This window comes from Apis florea, unplaced genomic scaffold (assembly GCF_048593485.1).
Source record: "Apis florea isolate Af1SG1 unplaced genomic scaffold, ASM4859348v1 contig_3496_pilon, whole genome shotgun sequence".
Taxonomy (NCBI): Eukaryota; Metazoa; Arthropoda; class Insecta; order Hymenoptera; family Apidae; genus Apis; species Apis florea.
Window position 1 is genome coordinate 5,830,697 of NW_028256773.1, and position 20,187 is coordinate 5,850,883.

The 20,187-nt window shown below is 36.7% G+C and overlaps 1 protein-coding gene across 18 annotated transcripts in view; it reads left to right on the plus strand.

Moving 5' to 3' along the window:
* Positions 1-10,549: 10,549 nt before the first annotated feature.
* Positions 10,550-20,187, plus strand: part of LOC100869770 (CUGBP Elav-like family member 1-A) — a 479,952-nt gene continuing 470,314 nt past the window's right edge. For 10 of the 18 annotated variants that reach the window (XM_086913395.1, XM_086913396.1, XM_086913394.1 and 7 more), the window contains exons 1-2: positions 10,562-11,006; positions 17,017-17,275. The gene's annotated coding sequence lies outside the window, so the exon portion shown is untranslated. Of the gene's footprint in view, positions 11,007-17,016; positions 17,276-20,187 lie in introns of all 18 variants that reach the window. The other 8 variants (XM_086913393.1, XM_086913415.1, XM_086913417.1 and 5 more) reach the window with 3 other exon arrangements.

The following is a 20,187-nucleotide window of genomic DNA, read 5'->3' on the forward strand; positions in this document are numbered from 1 at the left end:
GGATATATAACCTTGTTGCCATGCATTCCCTTTGAACCGCCCGCCCTCCCAACTTCATTTTATCAGGAAACACGCGGTAAGGGATCTAATATTGGCGAAGCAATAAGTACGTATCGACATCGACGGTGGAGGAGCGAGCATCAAGTCGCCAAACCCGTTTCACTTTTTCCAAGGGAATTTTCTCGCCCCGAGCGATCCCTTTGATTCTTGATACTCGTTCTCGCTGTCGCTCTTGAAAGGAATAACGAGAAAATGTTGTGGCTAGCGATAATGTAGATAATTCGATTCGAAAAATTATTCCTTTTTTCTTCCCCCCCCCTTTTTTTTTCAATTTTTCCCTATTTCTTTTTAATATATTTTTCTCGATATTTGTTGTATCGATATCGTGGCGAGCCAGCGCTCCGATTGACGAGGGTAAAAATAACACGGTAAAAAAAATTCCTCCGCCCGTTTCTTCTTTAAATAAGTTTTCACGAATTCGACCGCAGCGGTTCTCAACCTCGCCAGAAATCACGATTAATAATCATAGCTGCTGATCATTAAAGTACAACTCAAACGTTCAAATCCGACAATTTGTTTGCGTTTATTCAACATATTTATTTGCAACATAAATTCATTGTGATATTTCTAATTCTCTCTCGTCTTGGAAACACAAATGTATTCGTGTCATTGTCAAAATCGCAAAGCAATGAAACTCTCTTTTTTTCAAAATTTCTATTTACTTCATCCACCATATTTCCGTGATCAAGAGGGGAGGATAAGGTGAGTAAATAATAAAACGGAAGAATCTCTCTCACCTGCCGATCTCCGTGAGCAGCGCTGCGTCTATAACTGTGTAGGGAGAAGGAGGGGGGGGGGCGGGGGGAGGAGACGTCGGGAGCAGAGAGAAGACGTATTGTTCCTTCTTCTCGCGGATAATGGAGCTCACCTGTCAGCCCGAGTTATGTCTCTCCTGTTGGAAGAATGCGTTATGCTTCCACCTCGCTTGCATCCACCCCCTCCACTTTCTCTCCTCATCTATCTCCCTCTACCACGCGCCCTTTCCCTTCTTCCGCAGCCCAGACGCTGACGAAGAAATCAATGCCCGAACGATCCTTTCCTTTCGTCCAACCGATAAGAAGGATTTACTTTTCCAAGATTTCTATATCCCCTGTGTTTCATTCTTGAACCGGTTCGATTGAAAAAAAAAACAAACCTATTTATCTATTTTCCTGAGCTTATCTATGTAAGAATTAAATATTTAAAACGTAAAAGTTAATAATAGCAACTTAATTATTAATATTCGAACGCGTTAAATTATAAATCGTAGGCCAAAATTTCTTCGTCGAAAAAGAATTTTCACGAAAACGCGTGAATCAATTATTTCGTTTCATTCGTGAAAAAAAAAAAAAAAATACGACGACGGAATTCCTGTTAAAATAAATTCATTTCGAAAAGTTGGTCACCCGTTGGGGCGGGCGAAGAAAGAGCCAGTGGAGCGTGCAGGTGTTGCGAGGCAGAATGTGGCGGGAATCAAATTGCGAGCGGCCACCGCGACGACTGTGCGGCCGAGGCTCTGTATACACACAGAGAGAAAGGGAGAGAGAGAGAGAGAGAGAGGGGGAGGGGAATAAAACGAATGAAACGTTGCTCTTTATGCGTGCCCGGCCGGTAAATAGCAGCGCGCGTATAACTGCATTGCGGAAGCGGTGGGAGTTCTCGTTGCCACGGCAAGCAATGAATTCCGTTTATTACACCGTTCCACGCTTTTCTTCATCTTCGTCCGCTTTATCAAAACTCGGCTTGTTCCGCCGTGAATTATACGGTGAGCGAGGAAAGGGAAGGGGAGGGGAGGGGACTCGCGTATTTTTCTTCTTGTCCGGCAAGTGGATGGACGAGAATTAATTGCTTTCAACAACAATCGTTATTGTTACTTTAAATATAAAGATATTTATTCGACGGTAAATATCGATAGGAGAGGTAAATACATACGGATTCACGTTTTATTTTTTCAGAACAGAATCTTTCGTGGCGATGCTTTTTTTTTTTTTTTTTTTACTCTGCTTTTTCGTACGGAGATAACGGAGTTAAATACGAATAGCTTTTCGCCCCTCTCTTTTATGGTATTACGGTTTTTGTCCCATAGGATAGAGAAACGACTGTATCCACCATCTTCTTGTTTACCAGACACCTTTGATCGTGTTTCTGGGTCGAGAGTTAGTTTCAGCGATGGGAGGGCGGGCCTGTCGAATTCTCGCGATATCTTAACCTTTTATCCTAACCTTAATCTTTACTTACTTTTTCCTCCGCTTTTATACACCATATTTTTTTCGTCATTATCAAATATACATATATATATATATATACAATAAGTCAGATACGAAAAGCATTCCACGAAGAGTAGCACAGTTACATTAACCCAACCGCTATTATTTTACTCAACTACGTACATACGTATGCACGACCGCTGTTACGTAGATCAACGATTTATTTAAACTCGTAGTTAGCACCACTTATACGCGTACACGTAGGGCGGGCAGCGAAAGTTTCGGGAGGCGGTGATGGTGACTTTAATAGACATCGTCTGAGGGCGGGACGATGATGAAATTCACGCGAGACGATTCACCGATCTATATTCTAGGCCGGTCGCGAGGAATTTTAAAACTTGCCAACTTTATTTTGCCAACAAACTTTGCCAACGAATATTCCCGCTGAAAGCGGCTTTATGCAGCAGCTACTACCACCACCACCACTACTACTACTATTCCCCCTCCTATTTTCCATGCCATCTTTTACTCCACCTTTTCCCGCGCCCGGTAACATCCATTCCACGTCGACTTCAATCCACATCGAACGACCTATATATATATATATATATATATATATATATATACACGGATGTGCGGTGTGTTACACGGAAGATCTAATCCCGAAAGTTACGCCGTAAACGTGCCACGTGACTAACAGACACGGGACCAACGGATTTCGGTCGGACGTATACGGGGCATACACGAGCACGTCGTAATCTAATACGTTCTAATAACTCGTGCCCGATTAATCCGCGGGATATACTCGACGAACGAGACGCGTTAACTATAGCCGCGTGGACTATATGTGGAACGATTTTTGCTTTCGATATTTTCCTAATAACTTGCTTCTTCGAATTGATGCAAACTGTCCTTACCGACCGATCTCTCGAAACGTGTAGTCGCGTGGAAACGCGTATTCTGTTTACTGAACAGAAAAAGTCTCGCGGGACGGCTGAGGGGCAAGAGGGGTTGTCCTTCGCTAGGATCATTTATCCCCACTTCACGCGCTTTGTTGACGATCCTTACACAGCAGTAGAAGAGTATTATGAATTTAAATATTGGAGATCGTGAAAATTATTTTCATTTACGGAACGATTCAAAAATGTTTGCTCTCGATGTTTTCCTAATAACTTGCTTGGAATCACGATTAATCTAAACTGTGATAATCTGCGACGATGTGTGGCAATAGTTTAAAATGATACTCGAATATTCTTTTGGCTTCTTCCGTTTTCTTTTTCCGTTGAGTTACACGATCCAAAGTGTGACGATCGATTTCAATTGTGACGAATCGTTTGAAACGTCGAAGAAAATATATAAAATAAAATCGAGATATCGAGAAATTGTCTCGTACTGAATTCGAACGTACTTTGTCGACATATCGATACGACGGTACAACGTAATACACACACTCTCTCTTCTCTCTCTCTCTCTCTCTCTCCCCCTCTCTGTCTGTCCACGTTTATCGATCAATCCCTGTTTCGAATTGCGTCGCCTCCACAAATTCTCCACCGATCCCGCGCTATAAATTCACCGAATAATGGCTTAATGATGTCATATCATGTTACATCTGGTATCAATCGGGCCGTGGCTCTATGGATTGGGCTTGGATCGCTGTAACATCCGCGTGTTCAAGCTTCCGGAATTATTGGCCGTGCATAGCGATCGGATTTCATACGACGGTTGTATCTCAAAGTCAACAAGTTTATCGGACCATCGAATTGCCGACGTTTCGGGGCTCCGGTTACACTCTCAAATCATGATATTACCTAATCATTTTACGTGCGGGATAGAATCAATGGAATAGACGGATGGTCCAATTGGGTGAGAAATACGATTCGACGATTCTGTTACGATGGAATCTTTGAGATAATTACAATGATAGTTGTTCGGTTATTTTACATTTTTTGGTATGTAGCTTTTTAAAATTTTCTTCTTCTTCTTCTTCTTCTTCTTTTCCCCCCCCCAAGTTATTCCAATTTGTATTATCCTTACTCCATCGATAATCGAATCGAACGTACGCGTTTCGCCGCTTGATTAAACTTGGCTTCATTCGGTGGATCTTAATTCAATCCAACTTGACCGAATAATAATTCGGTTTTATTCACTTCTACTGGCCCCTATCTTCCGCTGACCCCATTTAATTCGATTCAACTCAATTTAACTTGGCTTTAACTTCGCTTAAACATGCTCAAGTTAAAACAGTCCAATCCGAGTGTATAACCAAATCCAAATTGTATTTAATTACTGTTTAATGCGTGAACCTCTCCGTCTTTTGAAAATTTCTACTCGATGATCGTTCGATCGATTAAATTTAATTAAACGTAAACCTTTCAACCTAAGACCATAAATTAAAATATCCACCATCATCAAAATAATGTCAAAACTATTGATGCGTTCTTGTTCGATGCAATGACAATTATGAAAGCATTTCTTGGTGACAAGATCCAAGTACTCTGGATCCAATTTTCTAATTTACCGACCGAGTTATGTATAATCGAATATATACACATAGAAGAATAATTTTGTTACACGAATTCGTGCGTATCCCCCTCTCGTTAACGCGTGAAGATTTGCGAGGCGTCCTGAGGGGTTGTTTCAACGTACCCTCGCTCGTTGCCGGCCAAGATCCATTTAGTTGCGAATTAATACATGCACAAAGGGATATGGCACACCACACCCCCTCCATGCTCCACGCTGCGCGGAATCAAATTTAGCCGAGGAGGAGGTAAAATCAAATAAGGAAACTGGAATAACTGGTTGTCTCGTTGAGAATTCGAATTAATCCGACTCGAGACGACTTAACGATCTAACTTATTAGAGATTCGCTCTTCTTTCTTTTCTTTTCTTTTCTTTTCTTCCTCAGACGAATTTGACGCTCGAATTCGAATTTCTTAGCTTAATCTAAAATGATTTCACAAATTAACGTATGAAAGTTTTATTAACGTATAAATCATAAAGTCTATGTTGCTCTTGTTTTCTCTGATATTGTACAAGTATTCTTATTTTTCATTTTCTTATATCTCTATTTTTATCGCTATTTCCCTTCCCTCGAACTAATTGCAAAACTAATAACATATTCCAAAACTTTGAAACTGATATTTCTATCAAACCCTTCGAGATAATTTCAGATTCGACAGTATATTATTCCAAAAAATCGAAAATAAGTAAATATTGTTATGATATTTTTTTCTACATCTTCGTACAAATGTACATTTTACCGATGAGATTATTTCGTTAGCGCATTGGAGTCAAAGCTGCGGGGGGCTAAATTGTATGCAGAAAAGAATTCACGCCACCTTGCTCAACTTAAATATTAAGAACGAACGACTTAACCCAGTTTGCGCTCTTCATTCAAACTACTTTCAAGTTCCATTTAAGTTTATTTGAGGAGAAGTTCGAGATTGAAGTACGAAGGAAGAAAGAAAACACGTAATTCCTGACTCGAGATTTCCTCGAACATCGTAAAATTATTCGTCAACGTATCCGTTAAAATCTCCCCCTCGTCGACTTCAAAAATGTCTCGAATCGACCGAATTATAAGTATTTCTTCAAATCTATGGACGATGATTTTGGTGAAAGAAGAGATTGCAGATGATGATGTCCATCTTCCGTGTTTTAATATACTTTTAGTTGTTTCTTGGTTGAAGCTTACCATCTCACTCTCGTCGACTTCAAAAATGTCTCGAATCGAATTATAAGTATTTCTTCAAATCTATGGACGATGATTTTAGTGAAAGAAGAGATTGCAGATGATGATGTCCATCTTCCGTGTTTTAATATACTTTTAGTTGTTTCTTGGTTGAAGCTTACCATCTCACTCTCGTCGACTTCAAAAATGTCTCGAATCGAATTATAAGTATTTCTTCAAATCTATGGACGATGATTTTGGTGAAAGAAGAGATTGCAGATGATGATGTCCATCTTCCGTGTTTTGGACTTTTAGTTGTTTCTTGGTTGAAGCTTACCATCTCACTCTCGTCGACTTCAAAAATGTCTCGAATCGAATTATAAGTATTTCTTCAAATCTATGGACGATGATTTTGGTGAAAGAAGAGATTGCAGATGATGATGTCCATCTTCCGTGTTTTGGATCTTTTAGTTGTTTCTTGGTTGAAGCTTACCATCTCACTCTCGTCGACTTCAAAAATGTCTCGAATCGAATTATAAGTATTTCTTCAAATCTATGGACGATGATTTTGGTGAAAGAAGAGATTGCAGATGATGATGTCCATCTTCCGTGTTTTAATGGACTTTTAGTTGTTTCTTGGTTGGTTTCTGCTGAAGGCAGTAATGTGTCAGTTGGTGGTTCACGATGCACATAGCGAAGCAAAACGTGATCATGTTGATTACGTGACATAGCCCCGCTTAAAATACGAAATAATTCAATTTCGATTAGAATTTTTATCGTTCGATGAAATCGAACCGTAAAGGAAGGAAAATTTCTATGAGAAACGGGAGAAGTTTGTTCTTCTAATTTAAAACCGATCCCCAAACAAATTTGGCGAGCGTTCTTCCAGTTTTCGAGACAAGGGAAGATAATTAAAGGGTTGTAGCACGGTTTTGTAAGTGGAACACAGGAAGTTGCTTAACTGCGACTTAAACATACGCTCTCCCATTGGTTTGAACGTGGCGCAAGCCAAGAAGTTGGCTTATCCGGCGGCGAGGCTGGTCGGGCAACTTAAAGTCAATCTTGGGTTATGCAAACGCTTATTGCTCGGGTATAACGCTCGCTGCGGGCGAGTCTCTCTCTCTCTCTCTCTCTCTGCCGGCTTAAAGCGCCGTCGAATAAACTTTCCTCCCCTCTGCCGCGCCTTTTCCAAAAATCAAGACGAATCCTCGCCCTGTCGATCACTCATTTCGTTCCTCAACGAGTGAGAATTTCATCGAGCAATTAAACCCTTTCCACTATTCTACATCCGCATTTGTTATATTACAAATGCATCAATTTTCCAAATTTTTCTAACTTTTTGTAACATATTCCTGATCGAATATGGAAAAAAATATTTTTTAAAATGTAAATAGTGGAGTTAAGCGAATTGCAAAGTTTCTGATTTACAATATCTTTGAAATGTTTCTTCGTTTCTTCATTTCTTCCACGCTCTTTTATATTTTCTACGATAGAAAGAAGAAGAGGCCAAAATTGTTCTGATTAAATCTTTGCTTAACATCTCGTAACACGCGCTTTCCATCTATTATCTTTTCCTATAAAAACTAATATCTCGCGATATTCGAATATAAGATATTCCTCTATTCAAACTTCTCGAAAGAAGTCGAATAATCTTCTCAGCCCTATTCAATCGAGAAAGGCAAAGGTTTAAAAAGTGCCCGTTTCCCTCCATTCGACTCCTCTCCTGACTCGATAACGAGACGACGACCTTTCTAACGAATCTGGGCAGACTCTTCATCCGTGTCCCTTTTATTACGTCATTCTGATCGAGCATTTTTATCGAGCGAGAGATGCCCAAGAATCTGCAAGAATCCGGGCACTGTTTTGACCGGGATCAGGGTGGTTCTGTGAGGGGGGGTTGTGCGGTCGATGTAACGGTGAATAGTTTATCGGATCGTAATAAAAGTTTGCTCGCGTTCGTGTTGAATTACGAATGGATGGGTTGGAAATTCGTATGTATGGAGGGGGGATGTTTGGATGATCGATTATGGAGGCAAAATAGATTTTAAGTTGAGAATGTAGGGCCAGGAGGGATGGAAGTGTTTTGTATTCACTTTATTCTTTATTTCTTTATTCTTACGCATGTATTTATATATAAATGTAATAATGAAGAAAGTGTCGATAAGTATTTGTGATTTCTGAAACGATAATCATCTGTAATTTGAAGTATCTAAAAAATCTATTTTAACACGAACGAAAATTAAAATGCAACACACTTTTGCCTCCCAAATATCAATCTATTTGTATATACATGTATGCAAGAAATATGTATATATTTAAATAGATTTAGTAGTTAAGAATATAGTGGAGTATTAAATTATTATGAATGTGTTCGATACAAGATATCGTTTCAGAAATCACAAATACTTATCGATACCTTTTTATTTCTTCATTCTTACGTGTAGTTAAGTTATTTCTTTATTCGATGTATTTCGATAATTAAAATTAAACAATTCGACGAATAATTAAAGCATAAATTATCGTTTCACAGATCACAAATACTTATCGATACTTTCTTTATTCTTACATATATACAAATAGATTTGTAGTTAAGAATATAGTTATGATAATTCGAATTATCATTTCACAAATCACAAATACTTATCGATACTTTCTTTATTCTTACATATATACAAATAGATAATTCGAATTATTATTTCACAAATCACAAATACTTATCGATACTTTCTTTATTCTTACATATATACAAATAGATAATTCGAATTATTATTTCACAAATCACAAATACTTATCGATACTTTCTTTATTCTTACATATATATAAATAGATTTGTAGTTAAGAATATAGTTAGGATAATTCGAATTATCATTTCACAAATCACAAATACTTATCGATACTTTGTTCTTTATTCTTACATACGTGTATATACAAATAGATTTGTAGTTAAGAATATAGTTAGGATAATTCGAATTATCATTTCACAAATCACAAATACTTATCGATACTTTGTTCTTTATTCTTACATATATACAATATATATACAAATAGATTTGTAGTTAAGAATATAGTTATGATAATTCGAATTATCATTTCACAAATCACAAATACTTATCGATACTTTCTTTATTCTTACATATATACAAATAGATAATTCGAATTATTATTTCACAAATCACAAATACTTATCGATACTTTCTTTATTCTTACATATATACAAATAGATTTGTAGTTAAGAATATAGTTATGATAATTCGAATTATCATTTCACAAATCACAAATACTTATCGATACTTTCTTTATTCTTACATATATACAAATAGATTTGTAATTAAAAATATAGTTATGATAATTCGAATTATCATTTCACAAATTACAAATACTTATCGATACTTTGTTCTTTATTCTTACATATATACAATATATATACAAATAGATTTGTAGTTAAGAATATAGTTAGGATAATTCGAATTATCATTTCACAAATTACAAATACTTATCGATACTTTGTTCTTTATTCTTACATATATACAATATATATATAAATAGATTTGTAGTTAAGAATATAGTTAGGATAATTCGAATTATCATTTCACAAATCACAAATACTTATCGATACTTTCTTTATTCTTACATATATACAAATAGATTTGTAGTTAAGAATATAGTTATGATAATTCGAATTATCATTTCACAAATCACAAATACTTATCGATACTTTCTTTATTCTTACATATATACAAATAGATAATTCGAATTATTATTTCACAGATCACAAATACTTATCGATACATTCTTTATTCTTACATATATACAATATATATACAAATAGATTTGTAGTTAAGAATATAGTTATGATAATTCGAATTATCATTTCACAAATCACAAATACTTATCGATACTTTCTTTATTTCTTTATTCTTACGTGTAGTTAAGAATATAATGGTGTATTAGGGAGACAAAAGTATTTTGTATTTCGATAATTAAAATTAAACATCCTCGTTCGTATTGAATTATTATCATTTACAATTAGATGAATAATTAAATTATAAATTATCGTTTCACAAATACTTATCGATACTTTATTCTCACATGCGTATATATACGAATAGATATGTAGTTAAGAATACAATATCGATAGGCAGACAAAAGTGTTTTGCACTTCAATTTTCGTTCGTATTAAAATTCGAATTATCATTTCAAAAATCACAGATACTTATCGATACTTTCCTTATTCTTACATACGTGTATATACAAATAGGTTTTCAGTTAAGAAGGTATTCAATTATCAGAAATGAGAGATACTCATTGAAACTTTGCTCCTTGTCTCTTTGTTCTTACACACACAAGAAAAGGAGGATGATCTACATCAGGAAACCGATAATTTATCAAACACGTGACAAGGAGCAAGCCAGCAACAGGTTACCACCGAACACACACCGAGACAACGCTCCCTCCATTTTTCCCCCGGATCCTCGCCCCCCCCTTCTCCCCCGTTAATCCCATCATTTCTTTTCTTTCCTTTCTTTCTTTTTTTTTTTTTTTTTCCCCCACAAACCGCGCGAACGTGGCCGCGTGAACGAAAACGAATCTTCTCGATCCAATCCAATTTCCTTCGATCGATCAATCGCTTATCAACAACAAATCGATCTCCGTTACCATGGAGTGGACGTCATCCCAGTAAATAACGTCAATAAGGCCTACCATGTGACAAAATCGATTCAAGTGATATTATTATATATATATTTTTTGTGTTCCTTCTTTATCTGTATGTTTTAGTCCGTTCCTATTTCTCGGATTCTTTGATTTCGGTGTCGATCTCTAAATTCCATACGAGTGAATAGTATATATATATATATACTGTATATATATATACATATATATATATATATATACTCCGACAGTAATATATATATATATATATATAAAACACGGTGGCCGCGTTTTTTCAATGGGGGAAGAAATTAATGGGGGAAGAATTTCTCGATTGAAATCAGTGGGACAGGAGAAGAGAGAGAGAGAGGAAAAACGTTGAGGCGAGGAAACAAAAAAAAAAAAGAGAGAGAGAGCGATCTGTGCCTGGTCGTGACAAGGTAAGAGGAGAATACGTGATTCCAATTCGAATTCTCTTGGTTAACCTTAGAGTCATTCGTCTTCGTCCTTGTGGAGAAGAGAAAAAGAGGGGAGGGGGAGGAGAGAGAGAGAGAGAAGCCGCCTTGGCCTCTCCTAACCAAGCGCGGAAGGAAACACCGGTGTTTATCAAAGGGTGCAGAAGAGAATAAACAACGAATGTTTCGATTATGCGATTAATTAATTAATTATCGGAGGAAAAACAGATTTTCAACCTTCCTCTCTCTAGATCAGAATTAAAATTAATGCTTGAATTTAACACGACACTGTGATAAATATAACCAATTGTATTTATCGTCGAGCGAAAGAAGGGAAGAATATCCTCGTCTCAAACTGCTGGTTTCGTTACTCTACGCGTTTGGAACGATTATTCGCGACGATAGCATCGATCGCGGTTAACGAAACGAGTTTTACGCGTCGGTTATCAAGAATAATAAGGCAAATGTTTCATAGTTAACTCCGCGACATCTCGGCCGGCTAATTAGCGTGTTTAAGTCGAGCTCTTGACGCTGTCACCGTGCCGATTCGGTTATATATGTATCTTGGGCTTGGAAATTAATCATTCGATTCGTTCTTTCAGGAGAATGTTTTCAATAAAATTCGAAATAACACTAAGCGTGTTATATTACAAGAATTTCAACTCGAAAATAATTTTTCTTTGGAATATTTTATCAAGTAATTAATCGGGAATTATCGAAACGATGGAGAGGATGCTCTCGATAAAATATAACATTTTTAGCCGATTTGACGTACCATTAAAATTCTAATATGAAGCATTACTAATTATTATTAATTAATTACTAATTATTCAGTAAAATTCTAATACACTTTACAAAGCGTATATCATATCGACAAGAATTTCAACTTGGATATGGAAATAATTTTTCTCGGATTATTTTATCGATTGGATTATTTTAGTACAATTATTACTAATTAATTACTAATTATTTGATAAAATTTTAATACACTTTACAAAGCGTATATCATATCGACAAGAATTTGAACTTGGATATATGAAAATAATTTTTCTTGGAATATTTTATCGATTAATTAATTACTAATTATTCGGTGCAATTATTCCTCGCATTGGATGACAAGTTTACGATCGACAAAGGCCATTATCTCAACGAGATCACTTCGAAGGTTCGAAAGAGCGGAGCAAGTATCGACGAATGTTTCCTTCTGTACAGGATACTGGCTATGGAAAATTAACCATTTGAATAATTCGTGTAATATCGTTGCTCCACCTTGTGAATTTTTCCATTGATCCTTGGCCTCAATATCGGCTCGAGAAAGAAACGAAATTTGCACCTCACTTTTGACAGATTATAATTTAATTCGTCGTTCAACTCTCCAAAAAATTAGGACCAATTAGAACAACGTCCAGATGCCCATCTTGACGTTGCCACGTCTCCACGCCTTGTTTCCTCCCTCTTCCTTTTTCCTTTCTTTCTCCTCTTCTTCGAGGCACGCGATCAGACACCGCAAAATTTATCACGTTACATCCTCGGAAGGAGGAGTCGAGAAAAGTTTCAGCTGGTGGAAAAATAAGGGGAAACTGTTTTCTTCTCTCTCTTCTCTGTTCTTCTTCCATCCTTTCACCTCCCCTTTTATCCATCCTTGCTTCGCCTATCGACTCGAAGTGGCACACGAAATAAAACTTGTTTCCTCCAGGATTTCATGCGCGTTCACGATCTTTAGATGGGATTGTTTCGTTATCAATTAAGTTTTCCCGTTCCGAGCATCTTAAGGATCTTTAATCTTGTTCTTATAAATTAAATGAATTAATTAGACGAATTTTTGCAATCTTTTTAAAATTTACTCGACCGATGGAGTGTTTTGAACAGGAAGTTTTCGATTGAATTTGTTTTCTCTGTGCAATTCACGTGTAATTAAAGAGACTAGTGTATCGATATAAAAGGAAAAAAAAAAAAAATACAGGATTCTTTGAGGGAACCAAATTTAAATCCATCTTTTGTTACCAAAATGAATGTCGATTTGGCCAAAATTATTAATACTTGGCCCGGGTTAATTTTGGATATAAATCGTCAATTTGAAATAGCCAACGTGGATCGAATTTAACTCGAGAGATTGGCGGAGAATCGATTCGAGGCTGAATTGAACGTCGCCTGTCAAATTTCAACGTCGCAATTCCGATACGATTTATTTAAGCGCGATATATATATATTTTTCTAAGAAACGTTTTAAGAAAAGATAATTCATTCTTGGATTTACATTTGATTCACATTTCTTCAAATTTCGAATAAGACTCGATTCACAGAACAGAGCAGAGCAGAAAAAGAAATAAGAAAAAACTCGTTTCCATCCCCGATATCTCGCCTCGATCCGCTAATTCTAACCGGCCGAGTAATCAGATGTGAGGTTAGGTGCGAAAACGCACCGTCGGCTAATTAAATTTCTGCATTATCACGAGCCAGGCCCGACGACCACCCACCGAGTTTTAATCCGGCTAGGTAATATCTTAGGTCCCTACATCGGGTCCTTATCCACCCCAATCCTCGTGGTGGATCGCGAATCACCACCAGGAAAGGGGGATGGAAACGAGGGGCCGTCTGCCCGCCGGCTAATCAATGATTCAACTCGCCAATTACGTAGAGGCGCTGCTCGAAAAATAATCCCTCCTTCCCTCCTTCGTGTCTGAAACATTCGCCAACCTCTCCCCCCTTCGATTCTATCCTTTCGTTGCTCCGTTCGTTATCCATCCACTCTTTTGTGACTTGCGTTCGAGCTCGATGCGCTTGGCTCGCTTCGATTCGTCTTATCTACGCTCGAAGCCTTTCTTTCGCTCGGCCGACAATTCGAGACGATTGAAGCTGTTCGGTGAATTTCTTATTCGATAAGGTAAATTGAAATGATTTCACGAACAAATTAACGCGATTTTATATATTTTTTTTTTTGATGTTTCGTGTATGTATAAAGAAGGAAATTTGTCGAATGTTCTTCTATAGTTGTTTTTTAAGGCAGTGTCGATTTTTTTTAATATAATATAGCAAGGTTACTAAGATGCATCCTCGGGACAATAAAATGTTCGATATTGTCGTATTTAATGGAATGGAAGTAGTTGCGTTATTCAATAATGAAAAATCAAACTCGTAAACTAATTTCATTATTCCATGCTTATTGAAAAACTTTGAAAATAATATTTTTATACATCAATGTCGAAGATCCGATCTATAGTCTAATTTGAGATAAAGAAAATCATTTGACAGTATATCCTTTGTAAGATCGTACTAAGTAAAAATTTTAAGAATCTATTTCGCGATTTTTAAAAAAACGTGCTGCCTTTATTTATGTCTTCGTCAGTTTCAACCTGTCTTTGACGAAATTTTGATAATATCGTTATCACGCAGATGCAGAGTCAAACGAATTTTTCTTATAAATAAATACCACGAAATACCGAATAATAACGACACGGTTTAGAGCCAAGTTGGAGCTGGATAAACAACTAGCGCCACTCGCGTGAAAAAACGGAATTACGTTCAAACAATCCGATATATATATATACACGTATATATTTTATATATTTGATTTTTGAGAGGTGGATGGACACATTTTTATACAGAGCTTAAGTATTTATTAGCTCGATATTTAAAGATGAATCAACACGTGGCTATTAAAGAAATCCAAACGAATAGAATTGTACGTATCATTGTACGTATCGTCAAAGTATATTAAAGATTTCGCAAGTTAAAAGGGAGAAGCCGTCGCTATTTCTCTCTCTTCCTCCCTCCCTCTTTCTTCGACCTTCAATTTCAGAAGAATTCAGCCTCGAAATGAAGACGGACATCCTCGAATATCCAGGTTTCGATTCTCCTCTTGGTGGAGAAACGCTCGTCGAGGGGAAAAATTTTCTCCCCCTCCCTCCGGTGTTCGCGTGTCGCGCTGAATGATAAGACTGCGAAGAGATTGCGGCTGGTTGTGCGGCGGGGGAGAGGGAGACGAGACAAGAAGGAGGACGTGGGGAAGATTGTTGGATCGAGGCGTGTTTCAACGTTTCCACGGATGTTGTGCAATCCTATTTCTCAGTTTTATGAACTGGCGGGATTTGACAGGACGGATTGAATCTTTCAATTGGATGTTCGATGAAATAGGAGGAGGGGAGGGGAGGTGTACGGATGTAAAGGGAAATTTTATTTCGCGTTTTAGTTCGATATTTGTTTTTCGTTTTGTATCGAGAAGTGAGACGAGTTTTCATTCGAAAATTTAAGAAATAGAATTTACGATAAATATGAAATATGAAAATCGAACTTTGATAAACTGGCCTTCTCTCTCTATCGTCGGATAGATATAGTAAAAGTCGTTTTTCTTCCCCGTTCGATGATCCAATTTCTTTTAATAATCGTATTCGTTGTCGTAAATAACGATTTTTGCAAAATAGGAATGAAGTTTCCAGTCTTCTTCTCTCTCGCGCGTTCCAAACATGAAAAGAAAAAATTTTCTCTTTTTTCTCACACATGTTGAAATTAAGATGGATCCATTATATTTCTCGAAGCAAAGAGCACGCGTGACAAAAGGGAAATTTAATCCTCCTTTTCGAGCCTCGATGAAAAATTCAGCTCGCCTTTTGCAGCAATCTTCTTCCCGAAATTTCTCGCGAAATTCGGCCAACCACCGACGCGTCGTCCTCGATACTCTCTCCTCCTCCTCTCGCTGCTCCTGGAATTCCTCCGAACAATATCACGGCTACGAAGCTTTCCTACGTTTCCCCCGCGGGATGATTTTATTAAATTTGCCCTTATCATTTCGCCGAGTGGAAAGTTCTCGAGAAGGCGGCGAAGAAGGTCCTTTTTTTTTCGAGGGAGGAGAGATTGTTCCCTCTGTCTTCTCGCGGATCACGAAATACGGTAACACGTTTAGCCCGGTTCAGCTCTCGTTGCTGTTTTAGCTCCTCGTGATGCTGTATTCCTTTCGCAAAAATACACGTTGTCGTATCATCGATGCTCATTCGTGGCCGAAATTATCGAAACTTTGAAATGTTTCTCGAAACGATTAATAATTGGAAGGAAAGGTAATTTTTGTAAATCGATGTTATAGCGTCTTCGAGTGATGAAATGTTCGATTTTAAGGAAAGATGATTTTGAACGATAATTAAGTGTTAGTGGTAAATCTGTAAAATTATCATCGAGTTGAAATGTTTTCTCGAGCGATTAATAATTCGATTAATAAGGGAAGGCAATTTTTCGTTGTATATATTCTTGGTAAATATCTATAGCGCTAAAATTATCATCGAGATGAAATGTTTTTTCGAGTGAGATATAAGTTGAAATGTTTTTCGCACGATTAATAATTCGATTCACCGAGATGAAAAGTTTTCGCGAAATGTTTCTCGAACGATTAATAATTCGATTCGAAGGGAAGGCAATTTTTCGTTGTAAATATTCTTGATAAATATCTATAGCGGTAAAATTATATATGAAAACTTTTTTCGAGTGATCGTTGAAATGTTTTTCGCACGATTAAAAATTCGATTTTAAGGAAACTTTTCGCCGATATTCGTGGCTTAAAATTATCATCAAAATGAAATGTTTCTTGTACGATCAATAATTTTAAGGAAGGACAATTTTTAACATTTTTTAAAATTATCATCAGAAGATGAAAAGTTTTTTTTCAACTGATCAAGCTGATGAGATGTTCGATTTCAAGGAAAGACAATTTTTCAGGTGTAATTTGTCGCTAAAATTATCCACCAAGATTTCTCGATTTAATAATTCGATTTTAAGGAAAGACAATTTTTGAGCTATTTTCGAGGCACTCTTTCATTCGTGGCTAATATTATCATCAAGATGAAGATGTTTCTCGCACGATCAATAATTCAATTTTGGAGGAAAGACAATCTTTTTAACAAGTTTTAATCCGAACGGTAGAATTTTCTCGCCCCGAAACGAAGAAAAGTCGAGGCGCGAGAAAATTCAGTCGACCCACAAGACTTGGCTTCTTCCTTTTCTGTTTCAGATTCGTCGATATCGTGCCTCGTGTGTCTGCTCGTGTCTCTGAACAAAACTCTGAATTAATCCCATTTATCCCGTGTCTCTGAAAAATTATCATATATGAAAATTATCACTCACCACAATTCGCATGCATCTTTCCACCGATCTTTCCGTTCGTCGTGATCGTTTGTCGCCATCGAGCTCGGCTCTGTAAAACTACGAAGAAACACCAACCGCCAACCGCGTCTCTCCTTCTTCATTCGGAGCAACACGTATTTGAACAGGTAAGCGCACACACAGATCCGACAGCAAGTATCTGATATTTCATTTTTCTTTTTCTTTTTCGATTGATTATACAAAGCGTTTCAAGAGTATTTAACCCTTTCAAAAAAGATCCGAGTTTCTTTGAGTTGCGTTCATTGGGGAAAAAAAAAAAAAAAAAAGAATTGATGTTCCACTCCAATCGTCGTATCTTACGATAAGGCATCTCGTGCGGAGGGATTATAGTAATATAAAAGCGAAAGGGTTAAGAAAAAAATAATAACAATCGAATAAGTTGGAAAGATAAGCTACGATACAGGCTACAACGTTTGTCGTAGAGAAGAGGAAAAAAAAATATCCGCATGATCGATGCTTGTATCGATTGCTATATTCGTAATTTGGCGAGTGGGCGAGTTTTCATTTTTTTTTTTGCTCGCGAACGGTGGTCGCATAAAAGAGCGGTGATACATCAAACAGGGCGATTTATAGTTCGAAACGTGCCTTATCTTGCCTCTAAAAATATCGTTCTCGCCTTTCGTGATTTAGCGCCTAAACAGTTCGACGTGACTGCAATTTTGATGCGAGTTACTACGCAAACAATAGCCGCGCACCAACCTTAACAACCTTTTACTACGCGAAGAATGTACACAAAGGGGTTCCGTTTCGTTTCCCCGGCATATGGGGGAACGATCGAACGAATGGAAGAGGGATGCCATTTTCTTCTTTTTGATTATCGTCAAAAAAAAAAAATTTAAAATCGATTAAAGGAAGAAAAGAATTCTCGATACAATTTAATAACGAATAGTCGATTAAATGGAGGGGTACGCATTCTTGAAATCCTATTTTTGTACATACATACTTACGTTGTGTAAGCCCGTTGGAAAATGTAGCCTTTTAAAAAAGGCGAGCAGGAAACGATGGATGACAAGTGGTATGCGCAGGCTTGTATATAGAGTTCGGCTAACCCACTTTTTGCTTCGAAATGCGTGGTAATAGGCTAGAAAAAACTGGTGACTCAGCGTCTGTCGGTGACCAGCGCGGTCTGTGGTGGGGTTGGAGTGGGTCAGTGACGAGTGAGAGAGGAAACGAAAGAGAAAGAGGCGTCGAAAGTTACGCCTCGCTTTAAACGGACCAAGTTCATTTATCAACGCGAAACGAAATTCATTTTAAAACGTGTTCTATTCTTAATTCGAAATACAAATGAAAAAAATCTAGAAAAATTGAAATATTCTCTGTAGTTATATAATATATATTTAATACGATCTCGATGTTTCAAATGTTTCGTGGATATCGTCGAAAGAATAATAATAATAATAATAATAAGACGAACTTGTTATTTTGATCGGGGAAAATAATTGACAAGGGGACATGTTTATGACGTATCCGCGGAGAACCGTCCAGGAATAATAATTACGAGTGTTCATCCGCGCGAGGCGCGTAAATCTTCGAGGTATAATGTAACCGTGAAGTTGAGAAGCTGGTTGCCGGCCTTTTGGAACCGGTATAGGGGAATGAAGCGAAGTTATGGGTTAATTTATGAGTCGTTGAAGAGTTTCTTCCTGCCTCGTTAAAGTAGGTAGGGATTTAACCCGATTGCGGTTGACGTTTCTGTTGCTCGTTTCGCCTCATTCTCTCCATACTTTATTCTCTCCTCTTATTTCTTTTCATAATATTCGAAATGTCGAAAGGGTATAAAAAATATATCATTGCGTTTGAAAATTAATACTTTGATATTAATTTATTTTATATGATTAATTAGTAACAATTTTTGCACGAATTTGATTTCTCTTTTTTTTTTTTTTTTTTTTAAGTGATCTAGTTTATCAAAAACTCTTTTTTAACATCGTAAAATGTCAGACACTTTTTCAACCTCGATAATAAATTTTATATAATTAAGTTAAATAATTATTTATTATTATTAAAATTTTGTTCTCGACTCGTGGAATTTTTTCGTAAAATAAAAATCGTTAATTTCGATAATAAATTTTTTTAATTAACTTTCCCTCGAATATTTTAATTTTTCACTAACATTTTTTTTATTTTATTTTTATTGCGAAATTTCGTTCTTCGTTCGACTCGTGGAATTTTTTCGTAAAATATCAGGCACTTGTTAATTTCGATACAACAAATTTTATAATTAATTTTTCACAATTTTTGATATTATCATCGTTGCAAAATTTCGACCCGTGGAATTTTTTTCCAAAGAAGGGTTAATAAAAAAAAAAAAAAATGTGGAAAACGAACGAGCATTGGTAGGAAATTTTGGGATCCCCCTTCTTCGTGGAACTCTATCCACCGGTGAGCTAAAAGTGTAACGTTTCACCATATCTCCATTATTTTCTTAAAAGCTTCGGGCTTTGACTTAACTGTTACCTGATGTAGATCGATGAAAGCTTTTCCTTCCCCCCTCCCCCTTGGAAGTTTGTTTACACTCCAGTCAGGAAAAAGCTTTCCTCCCCCCCCACCCCTCGTCTCTCATTTGTTACGGTAATTCGATATCCTTTTGCTTATCTTTGCCCCAGCTTTTAACAATCCATCGATCAATATCACGACCGTATACAGAATTTATTATCGATAAATATATTATCGAAAATATTATCGAACGCCGATTCTTTCGTCGCTCCGATTTCTTCCTCCACCACCATTATTATTTCCGTTTGACAACGATAATTTAATAAGCCGAGTCTTAAAGAAGATATTCCTCTTCGTTTCCTTTTGTGTTTAAAACTTTTCTTCATTCGAATCTTCCTCCAGTAAAATATCATCAAAAATATCAAAAATATATTTCATCGTTCAACTTCTTTCTCCACCTTCATCGTTTCCGTTTAACAACGATATTCCTCCTCGATTCGTTCATTTCCTTTTGTTTAAAACTTTTCTTCATTCAAATCTTCCTCCAGTAAAATATCATCAAAAATATCAAAAATATATTTCA